The following is a 12516-nucleotide window of genomic DNA, read 5'->3' as shown; positions in this document are numbered from 1 at the left end:
AATCACTTAATAAGCCAAATAGATCTTCACATTTACTCACTCGAATTTTGTATTTGTTTTCTTAACAAAAGGTATACCTTAACTAAATTTGGACTTTATCCTTTTCACCTCCCCTTGTCTGGAACAATAGTATGATTAATCTATCGTTGTGCTAATGGAGAGAAAATGGAATAAGCATTACTAAAAGGGTGGTTAAAAATAGAGCCAGGGGGACATTGAGGAAGTAGTGCTATGTGTCTTTTGTCTCAAATTCTTAGCTAAAAGTTATGTTGCATGTTTAAATGGACATAAATGGACCTCCTACTTAACACTAGCTATAGCAACCCATCACATATAGATTACGGTAACTGTAGCTATACAAGCGCCAATCAATTAAGCCTTTTTGTACTTAATACTTAATGAGGGGCTTAACTTATTCCCTGTACTAGTTGCTGTAACACCTCTATCCTCCCTATCTATAAACCACATGGGAGAGGATGGAGGTTTGTACAGGACCTCAGGGCAGTCAATTTTATTATCCCTCAGCCCCCTGTAGTATGCAGCCCTCACACCTTGCTCATAGCCATTCCTTTAATAGCAATGCCTTTACTATTACAGACATTTGCAGTGCCGCTTTAGCATACCTGTTGATCCTGAGAGTCAGTTCTTACTTGCCTTTATCTGGAAAGGACAATAATACGCATGGATATTATGCCACAGGGCTAAACTGAAAGCTTTGCTTATTTTTCTCAAATGTTGAAAGTAGACATTTCATAGAAATCTCTGAAGGCTCATCCCCCCATGTGGATGACTTCCACTTTTGTTCCTCTTCCCAAGAGGCCTTACTTAATACAGCCTTCATCTTCCAATGACATTGGCTAGGGGTGCCTGGGTGGCTCAGTCAGTTGAGCATCCAACTTCCCATAGGTCATGATCTCACAGTCAGTGAGTTCAAGCCCTATGTGGGGCTCTGGCGCCCACTTTGGATTCTGTGTCTCCTTCTCTCTTTGCCCCTCCCCCACTCGTGTTGTCTCTCTCTCTCTCTCTGAGATAAATATTAAAAAAATTTAAAAAATAAAGACATTGGCTAAAAAGGGACATAAGGTAAAAGAGTAATTAGTTTTGGTTTTGCCCCAGGTTAAATACTTGGGAGACTTTATTCCAAATCAAGGGTTGCTCCTTGATCCAGCTGGAGTCCAGGGACTATTGTCCTTCTCACTTCCAAAAACCAAATACCAACTACAGGGATTTTGGGGCTTAGCTGGATACTGTAGAAACTGGGAACCTAACTTTTCAGCCTTGGCTTAACCCCTTTATTCCCTCAACTCCAACCAACCTGATGCCCTTACATGGACCAAAGAAAGTCATGAAGCCCTCATAAAAATAAAAACCCCTTGAATCCTCCAGTTTTGGAATACCTTTGCCGTTCTAACCCAGTGGCATGGGGACAAACACAGGCCTCTTGGCTATTATAGCCAACAGTAGGATCCGGTAGCCAATGGACTGCCACCCTGCATGAGAGCCATAGCTGTAAGTTCTGAATTACTTGCCAACAGAGAAGTCACTATGCGTTCCCCACTATGTTCCCCCTTCTCAATTCTTATCATAGCCAACATTTATCCTCTAGCAGATTAAACTCGTAAGAAATTCTTCTGTCACCCCCAAATGTTACTGTCACAAGCTGTAATTTCTTAAATCCTGCTACCCTGCTGCCTTTACCCTCTGATGAAACTCCCTATGACTGTATCTAACAGACTTCTCATACCACAACCAGATTTACAGGAAATGCCACTTGAAAATGCAGACAGTCTGGTTTACTGATGGCTCTTAAACACTTATCAAGCTGGCTTTGAGGTTGTCTCCTTAACTGAAAACACTGAAGCAGGACCTATCACTGCAGCCATCTTAGCTCAACAAGTGAATTATTTGCCTTCACTGAAGCCTGCCTTTTGGCAGAAGGACAGACCATTAACATTTACACCAACCGTTGCTGTGCTCTTGGGGTAGCACATGTTTTGGTATGTTGTGGAAACAAAGAGTTTTAACTTCTACTGGACAACAGATTAAGAATAGTTCTTATGTCTTGGAACTGTCAGATGCTATTTCAAGGACGTAACTCTTTAGCCATTATCAAAATCTTAGCCATTCAGTGGCAAACACCAAGGAAACAAAAGGGAATCATCTGGCTGGTGCAGCTGCCAAACAGGCTGCCTTTCAAAAAGTTAAGCCACTTGTTGAATTGCTACTTGCTACTGACTTTAACAAAAAACTCTTAAATGCTTACACCCAAGAACTTGCCTCAGGAAGGGATCCAAAAAACTTGGTCTGATCAAGGCTGCCAATTTGCCTCCCAATAAAATATTTGGGATGGGTCAAATGACAGACCAGTCCTCTCTGATGGTGTCCAGAAATGAATTTTTAATTCTATTCCTGAACTTACTCATTGGAATACGGACAAGATGGCCCTTCAGGGAAAATACTTTTGGAAACCATCTTCAAAAATATCCTCTTAAATTTATGAAAAATGTCAGATTTGCCCTAAACATAGCCCTGGAAAGCCCCTTCATAGTTCAAAAGGACATTTTCCTTTCTGGGCTCTTTGAGATATGGCAATTAGTTCTTATCTAGCTGCACCATCTCAGCAGTACAAGCATGTTTTAGTAGTCGTTTGTGTGCTTTCTCACCAGGTAGAAGCCTCTCCTTGCCACAGAGCTATGGCTGTAGCAGTAGGAAAAATGTCACAAGAAAAAATTATTCCAAATTGAGGAATGCCGCCAGAACTTCATAGTGATGGAGGAATCCATTTCACTGGACAGATCTTATAGGTCATTTGCCACATTTGGCCAATTATGCAACAGTTCAAGTGTGCCCATCATCCTCAGTCATCCGGTCTTGTACAATGTACCAAGGGCATTATAAGAATCCAGTTGGCAAAACTTATGGAATCTTTCTACCTGCCATGGCCAAGAGCTCTTCCCTGGGTACTATTGAATCTTAGATCCATTCCCTATGGGTGACCTGTCTCCCTTTGAAATAATAACTGGAAGACCAAGGAGAATAGATCTAGCTATTGAATTCTGAGCATATAAACTCAGCTTAATTAAAGGTGAGATGACAACTTACTGTAAGGGATTAATTCAGACCCTTTAAGAAAATGAAAAATTGGTAGAACAGTCCTTCTGCAACATACTCCAGGAGATGAAGATGTCACACATCATAGCCTTCAACTCACGGACATGGTTTATTAGAAAAGGCACCTCCATAAAGATTCCCTCCAACAAGATGAGGAGGATCATGCCAGCTATTATTGACTAATCCTTGTGCTGCTGAATTAGAAGGCATAGGCTCATGGATTTATGTTTTTTTTTTTTTTAATTTCTAGGAGAGAGAGCGCGTGAGCAGGGGAGGGTCAGAGAGAGAGGGAGACACAGACTCTGAAACAGGCTCCAGGCTCTGAGATGGCTGTAGGCACAGAGCCCAACGCGGGGCTCGAACCCACGAACCGTGAGATCATGACCTAAGCGAAAGTCGGACGCTTAACCGACGAAGCCATCCAGGTGCCCCATGGATTTATGTTTCTTAAGAAAGTCTTCAACATCTAACTGGACTACCAACCAGAGACCTTAAACTAACCCTTTCTTGGAAAAAGATGATGATGATGTCTGTGTAGACTGCTCTCCCAAGACTAAGGACCGGGCCAGTATTATGTTTACAAGGGTCCATCACACCAGTTTTCATGAAGCTTATTATTTTATTAATATTTCTCTTCTCATTACCACTTTCAATTGGAAGAACAGTGCTGTAATTCATGTCTCAATCCCTTGCTACCTCTGAAAACTTTTCTGACTGTGTACCTAGAGGATCCTTTACTGATAGTGATGATCTCATAATGTTACCTATATACAGTTTCTCCATGGTCCCAAATATTTCCATTAGATACTACAAAACACACCCTCTAACACTTATTTGAATCAGTATATTCTTGCCTTAAGGAAAGCCTCCATGGTTCATGCTTATCCTCCCAAATCAGAGACCACCTTGAATGTAAACTTGGTATAGCCAATATGGAAAGCAGTAAGGAGGTTCCTCAAAAAGTTAAAAACAGAACTATCCTATGATACCACAGTCACACTACTATTTAGCCAAAGACTACAAAAACACTAATTCAAAGGGATATATGCACCCCTATGTTTATTGCAACATTATTTACAATAGTCAAACTATGAAGCAGCCTGTGTCATGGATTGATGAATGAGTAAAGAAGATGTGGTATATACATATACAATGGAATATTACTCAGCCATAAAGAATGAAATCTTGCCATTTGCAATGACATGAATGTAGCTAGAGAGTATAATGATAAGTGAAATAAGTCAGAGATAGACAAACACTATATGGCTTCACTCCTATGTGGAATTTAAGAAATAAGGGGGAAAAAGATAAACCAAGAATCAGATTTATCTAATAAAGAACACTAATGGTTACCAGAGGGGAGGTGGTTGGGAGAATGGGTGAAATAAGTGATGGGGACTAAAGCGGACACTTGATGAACATTGAGTAATATATTGAATTGTTGAATCACTGTACTGTACACCTGAAACTAATATAACACTGTTAATAGGAATTAAAAACTTAAAATCCACCTCCTGCATTAATAGAACTTTAACTAGCAAAAGACAGAAACTCACTCTACCCTTTTCCTCGAATTACTTCTATACAAATGATGTATCTTCCACCTGTCCAGTAGAAATTTTTCCAACTATCCATCTCCATTAGGCCAAGTCCTTTGGATGTCTCTATTTGAAAGTACTGACCTATTATGCACCAAGCCTTCTGATGCTTTTGAGAACTCAGTATTATCCATTTATGAGAAATAGGTTTAACCAAACCATTGGACTCCCAAGGCTCTCTAATCCCTGGCTAGACATGATCCCCTTTCTACTTTTCTAAAATGAAAGCTTAAACAATCAAACACTATCTGGAATTCTAGGTACCCCTAAAGGATACATCTTTGCACACATGTTACCATACCTTAGGCATATGATTGTTTAGATAGCTGAATTATTGCCCAATCCCTTTTGGGCCACCTTATTTCCCTCTCTCTCACCATTCTTAGATCCCAATTAATCTCCCGTCACATGAAGAAAAGGGTCTTGTTTATGATCGAGAATTATTCTGATGAAAATCTTTGTGAAGATAATAGCTGGGAAATGCCCAGGAATGTGATCTTTCTGCAGACTTTTCTGATGATATCCATAATTCTCTTTTGAGGTTTATTTTCCCACCTGGGGGGTTGGTGCCTTCTAACAAAACATCATGTTACAAAATTTAACTAGAACAATTAATAGAATTGCTAGCTCAATGGCCTGAGATATTAGGTCTGAAGAAAAATCTTTAGATTCCCTAGCCTGAGTGGTCCTTGATAATAGAATAGCATTAGATTATTTACTTGCAATCCAAGGAGGGGTTTGTGACATAGCTAAAACCCAATGGTGTACTTAGATAAAAACACTTGCCAACAAGTGGAATTGGAGACCACTAAATTATTCAAATTAGCTAAATTCGTAAAGGGATATTCAAGCTAAATTCTAATATTTTTAACTGGCTTCTCTCAGGAATTGGGACTCTGGTGTTCCAGTCTACAAATTGTATTAATTACTGTTTAATTTGTACATTATCCATTGTTTTGCTCAAAATAATGGTTGCTTAAAGACTTAAAAACATTGATCAAACTTACCCACTGACAACAAGTGAAACTTCAGCTGACATAGCCTAAGGTCCACTTCCTAAAACCTCCTTGTTTCTCAAATGTAGCCTTAAAACTCTTGCACAAGAAGCTTGTTAAACACGATGAATATGGACTAACCACGAGAGTCTCCTCTCCTGGGGACTCGATAGACCTGGAGCAACTTGTTGGCCACTCCAGCATCACAATGGGACTACAAAACCAAAGGTTGATCACTGATGCTTCCTATATAGAAATTACCTTAGTCAAAAGGGGGAAATGATAATGGAGAAAATAAAATAAAGCATTGCTAAGAGGGTTATTTAAAATGGAGCTTGGAGAACACTGAGAAAGTGAGGTTTATGTGCATCTTATGTCTCAACCTCTCAGAAGTCTTGCTGAACTCCACTAAAAGTCAAAACATCTGCATGTTAAAACAGGCATACATGGACTTTCCATTTAACACTTTCTAGCAATTGATCACATATAGATTAGTCTTACAATAGCTATACCAGCACCAATCACATCTCATTCAAAGTAACTTACGTAAATTCCCTCTTTAAAAACTCTAACTTCCTTTATCTGTCCCCCAGAGTACACTTTTGATTTTGGTTGCATCTATGTCTCCCAGATTGCAATCCCTAAGACCCCAACTAAACATGTATTTTATTTTGCAGCTTGCAGTTTTGTCTATTGTTGGTCAACAATTGATTTTTTTAAATGTTTTATTTCTGAGAGAGAGAGAGAGAGAGACAGCGTGAACAGGGGAGGGTCAGAGAGAGAGGGAGACACAGAATCTGAAACAGGCTCCAGGCTCTGAACTGTCAGCACAGAGCCCGACACGGGGCTTGAACCCATGAACTGTGAGATCATGACCTGAGCCAAAGTCGGACGCTCAACTGACTAAGCCACCCAGGCGCCCCTCAACAATTGATTTTGAGTTTATTTGTTTATTGGTCTCCTAACGACATGATCTTGTATGCTATTGATTTGTAAAATTTCCAAGTGAAACGGTATGAAAAAAAAAAAAACTGTTGCCAAAGATTGCCTCTGAGTTTTTGTCTTCTCCCACCAGAATAACTCAGTAGTCTACAATCTAATAATAATGTTGGTCAGTTCTCTGGGATATATATCCTACTACATGCCAAATTTGAAATACAGGTTGATACATTATACTAAATTTATAATTGACCAAAATCTGGTTAGGTCCATTTTCAGATTGAGAAATTTTAAACTTAATATTTTATTTACATCTATAGCATTCTACTGAAATTATAAACAGCCTTTGAATGGACAAAATTGACAGCTGTTATAATTTGGTGCTACATTGACCACAAATTTATCTTAATACTGCTTTACCGTATTATACAACCATTTGGAATTCTCTATTAAGTGTCAATCTGATAAAATATACTTAGAACACAATTATGAAAGACAGGAGGACTATAGCCAATATGACTTACTGACTAACCCTACCAAAAATATTCAAGAGGTGGTTTAGGGGTAAAATAGATTATATATTAACTTCTGAGGATATCTGGAGACATACTGAAGACCTAGTCTGGATAAAACTTAAAACTAAGGAAACTCCAGATGTCCTGATTATCCAACTCTGTTTTTATTTTGTTTTAAAAAAAACAAAGAGGGCACCTGGCTGGCGCAATTGGTATGGCATGTTACTCTTGATCTTGGGCTTGTGGATTTGAGCACCACATTGGGCAGAGAGATTACTTAAATGAATAAAATCTTTTTTTTTTTTAAGGAGTAACTAAGGGTTAGGGGAAGATGGCAGCAGAATAGGAGGACCCCAGGCTCACCTTGTCCCATGATTGCAACTTGATAACTATTAAATCATCCTAAATACCCCAGAAATCAACCTGAAGACTGGAAGAACACATTTCACAACTGAAGGTAGAGAAGAGGTCACATTGAAGAATGTGGGGAGGGTGGAGAGCAGTTTGGGAGTGAAATGGATCATGGCTGCTGCAGTGGGCAGGGAGCCAAGGTCACAGGGAAGGCGGGGAGATAGTCTAGTACACAGGGGAGTCCACACGGGGAAGACACATCTCCATAGCAATTGACTTGGGAGGTGAAAGGAACTGAATTTTGTGAGTTCTTGCAAATTGTGGGATTTAAAGTCCAGAGTTTTAAAGGACAGCAAGCTTGGCTTGGGGAGAGCCCAGAGTGCATTGGGGCTGCTCTTGGAGAGAAGGCAGAGCAAACAGCCCACAGATATAGTGTGGAAACAGTAATCTGAAGAGCACCTGGGCACAGAGTGAGGAGGTTATTTGCTCAACACGGAGCATATGCTAGAGAAGCAGCATTCAGAGAGAGATGCCTCCAGAAACAAAGAACTGACAGTGCCATTTCCCTCCCCTCCCTCAGCATAAGCACAGACCATATGCATGAACCAGCACCACAACCCCTGCTACCTAACTAACTTGCTTGCTTCAGTCCCAGTGCTGTGGGCCTCCTCCCTCAGTAGACTGGTCTAAACTCCTGCTAACACCGCATCTCCCAACCCTAGAGTTTTGCAGGGCCTCCATTCTGGTGGAGACCTAGAGACAGGTCTCATTTCAGGAGCAGACTAGAGCACACCTAGAAAAAATTTGCCACATTCAGTCCAGGGACCAAACATGGCCCACAACAGGAAAAGGCAGCCTTTGCAGATGATTTGCCTGGAGGATCAAGTGGCCAGGACAAACAGCAGAGTGTATGCTGAATACATTCAAGATACTCTCTGAAGTGCCAGTCCCTGGACAACAAGGGACACAACATTGTAGGGCACTAAACAACCTCTTCTTCATAAGGCCATTACATTTAAGAACAGGACATGTAGCTGACTTTCCTAACACAGAGAAATAGGCACAGAAATGTAGCCAAAATAAGACAGAGGAATTTGCCCTGAATGAAACAGAACAAGGCCATGGCCAGAGATGTAAGTGAAACAGATATAAGTAACCTGGTTGATGGAGAATTTAAAATAATGATCATTGGGGTGCCTGGGTAGCTCAGTCATTTAAGAGTCCAAGTCTTGATTTTGGCTCAGGTCATGATCTCATGGTTAGGGAGTTCAATCGTTGTGTTGGGCTCTGAGCTGACAGTGTGGAGCCTGCCTGGGATTCTCTCCCTCTCTCTTTGCCTTTCCCTGCTCACACACTCTCAGAAATAAACATTTAAAAAGTAATGATCATAAAAATACTCATTGGACTTGAGAAAAGAATGGAAAACATCAGTGAGACCCTTAAAATAGAGATAAGGAATAACAAAGGCATCCAGATTGGCAGGGAGGAAGTCAAACTCTTCGCATTCATGATATCTATGTAGAAACCCCAAAAGACTCCACCAAAAAACTGCTAGAACTAATATATCAATTTAGCAAAGTCACATGATATAAAAATCAATGTACAGAAACCAATAATGACACAGCAGAAAAAGAAATCAAGGAATCGATCCCATTTACAATTATACCAAAAATCATAAAATACCCATGAATAAATCTAATGGAACAAGTGAAAAATCTGTACACTGAAAACTATAGACGGCTTATGAAAGAAAATGAAAAACATGGAAAACTATTCCATGCTTATGGATTGGAAGAATATTGTTAAAATGTCGATTCTACCCAAAGCAATCTACATATTCAAAGAAATCCCTACTAAAATAACACTAGCATTCTTCAGAGCTCAAACAATCCTAAAATTTGTATGGAACCACAGAAGACCCCAAATGGCCAAAGCAATCCTGAAAAAGAAAGCCATATCTGGAGGCATCACAATTCCAGACTTCAAGCTGTATTACAAAGCTGTAATTATCAAGACAGGATGGTACTGGTACAAGAACAGACACATAGAACAATGGAACAGAATAGAGAACCCAGAAATGGACCCACAAACATATGTCCAACTAATCTTTGACAAAGCAAGAAAGAATGTCCAATGGAGTAAAGACAGTCTCTTCAGCAAATAGTGTTGGGAAAACTGGACAGCAACATGCAGAAAAATGAACCTGGATCACTTTCTTACATGATACACAAAAATAAACTCAAAATGGATGAAAGACCTAAACATAAGAGAGGAAGGAAGCCAAAATTCTAGAAAACAGGCAACAACTGCTTTGACCTCAGCCGCAGCAGCTTCTTACTTGACATGTCTCCAGAGGCAAGGGAAACAAAAGCAAAAATGAACTATGGGACCTCATCAAGATAAAAAGCTTCTGCACAGCAAAGGAAACAATCAGCAAAACCAAAAGGTAACCAACAGAATGGGAGAAGATATTTGTAAATGACATATCAGATAAAGGATTAATATACAATATCTATAAAGAACTTCTCAAACTCAACACCCAAAAAACAATCCAGTGAAGAAATAGGCAGAAGACCTGAAGAGACACACTTTTCCAAAGAAGACATCTAGATCGCTAATAGACACATGAAGAAAATGCTCAACATCACTCATCATCAGGGAACTACAAATCAAAACCACATGGAGATACCATCTCATACCTGTTAGAATGGCTAAAATTAACTCAGACAACACCAGATGTTGGCAAGGATGCAGGGAAAGAGGAACACTTTTGCACTGCTGGTGGGAATGCAAATGGTTCAGCCACTCTGGAAAACAGTTTGGAGGTTCCTCAAAAAATTAAGAATAGAACTATCCTATGACCCAGCAATTGCACTACTAGGTATTTATCCAAATGATACAAGAGTGTGTATTCAAAGGGACATATGTACCCCAATGTTTATAGCAGAGCTATCAACAACAGCCAAAGTATGGAAAGAGCCCAAATGTCCATCGACTGATGAATAACTAAAGATGATGTGTATGTTCAGAATGGAATATTACTTGGCAATCAAAAAAATGAAATCTTGCCATTTGCAACAACGTGGATGGAACTAGAGTGTATTATGCTAAGGAAATAAGTCAGAGAAAGACAAATGTCATATGATGTCACTCATGTGGAATTTAAAATACAAAACAGATGAACATAAGAGAAGGGAAGCAAAAATAATATAAAAATGGGGTGGTTGCTGGCAGGGTGTTGGGTGGAGGGAAGGGCTAAAGGGCTAAAGTGTCCTTGAGGACACTTGTTGGGATGAGCACTGGGTGTTCTATGTAAGTGATGAACCACTAAATTCTATTCCTGAAATTATTATTACACTATATGTTAACTAACTTGGATTTTAAATTTTAAATTTAAGAAAAAACATAGAGCTAAAACTCTGATCTTTTTGATCTTTAAATTTTTTTTTAAATGTTTAGCTTAGAGAGACAGAGCACGAGCAGGGGAGGGACAGAGAGAGGGAGATACAGAAGCCAAAGCAGGCTCCCGGCTCTGAGCTGTCAGCACAGAGCCTGATATGGGGACTTGAACCCACAGACTGTGAGATCATGACCTGAGCAAAAATCAGACGCTTAACTGACTGAGCCACCCAGGTGCTCCTGATCTTTTTGATCTTTCAAAAAAGATTTTTACAAAGCCTATATCTGACAGCTTATATTTTATTTTATTATAGTATTCACTGTTGCATAGAAGTTTATTTTTAATATTAAATTTAATGTAAAACTGTCTCTTTTAATTTCAAATTAGGGAAGGATTTCTAAAATAAAGCACAGGAAAACCAAAAAAAAAAAAAAAGATAAAGAAAAGAAAAACAAAAAAGAGTAAGAAAGGGGGAAAAAAAAGAAAGCAATAGCAGTAACAACTAAAGAAAACATTCCAGTGTTGTTCTTAGAAGCATTAAGTAGAGGACAATAGGCAGAAAGGAAAATTGCTGGCACAAAAAGTAATATCCAGGGTAGGAAGAAACGTAGACCCCTTTGGTCCTGAGGTCAACAGTCCATACCCAGGAATGATAATTATTTTAACCTGTTTGACCCTGGTAATTTCATTTGATTTCATTTCATTTTTTTAATGTTTGTTTATTTTTGAAGGAGAGACAGAGCACAAGCAGGGGAGGGGCAGAGAGAGAGGGAGACACAGAATCTGAAACAGGCTCCAGGCTCTGAGTTGTCAGCAGAGAGCCTGATACAGGGGTCGAACCCACGAACCATGAGATCATGACTTGAGTCAAAGTTGGATGCTTAATGAACTGAGCCACCCAGGCACCCCAGACCCTGGTAATTTTAACCTACTAGAAACTAGGCCCACGAAAGCAGACAAAATTAAAAGAATGATAATATGGGATGAATCAGAGTCATTGAAGAGAGCTTTAGTAGACCAGAAAAAAGACAGACAAAAATTAGAATGGAGTTCCAACGAATTGATTTGGACACAGAAAGCCAGTGAATATTAGATTCATGACCCCAAAGAAGATAAAACTTTATTCTCACAGGAGCAGAGATTGTGCAACTTGGACCCATTACCACTGATGTTAACATGAATTGACACCTTTGATCTTTTGGAGAAAAAAAGTACTGATTTACAAAGATCTTTGAGTAGCAGCAACCTGGAAATTAAGATGGTCTCTACCTAATATATTATCCCTAGAAGCATATTTATTGAGAACAGCAGGGGAAGGTACTAATATAATAATGAAATTAGGACTATTAACTGTGATTCATGATAGGGGACACTCTCACCAATATATGTGGAAGCAACAAAACAAATTGAAAAGATCAGTTTAAAGGTGAGCCCCCACAGGACAAAAAAGTATTATTTATAGTATTTGCAGGTGCCAGAAACACAGGATAACTGATTGATATGATAAGAACAGCTGAGGACCTCAGTCAAAATAAAGCTTTAACACTCATGTTTATAGACAAAACAGGCTACTCCTGATCATAAGGTACATAAGTGCAGTCAAAATA

The 12516-nt window shown here is 39.3% G+C and overlaps 1 protein-coding gene across 6 annotated transcripts in view; it reads left to right on the top strand.

Annotated features, from left to right (window-relative positions):
* CFHR5 (complement factor H related 5) overlaps positions 1-12516 on the top strand; it is a 126728-nt gene that overhangs the window by 41634 nt on the left and 72578 nt on the right. The gene's annotated exons all lie outside the window — the stretch shown is intronic.

This window comes from Crocuta crocuta, unplaced genomic scaffold (genome assembly GCF_008692635.1).
Source record: "Crocuta crocuta isolate KB4526 unplaced genomic scaffold, BGI_CrCroc_1.0 scaffold207, whole genome shotgun sequence".
Lineage (NCBI taxonomy): Eukaryota > Metazoa > Chordata > Mammalia > Carnivora > Hyaenidae > Crocuta > Crocuta crocuta.
The sequence above is the reverse complement of the archived record's forward strand: the minus strand, read 5'-3'. Positions and strand labels throughout refer to the sequence as shown.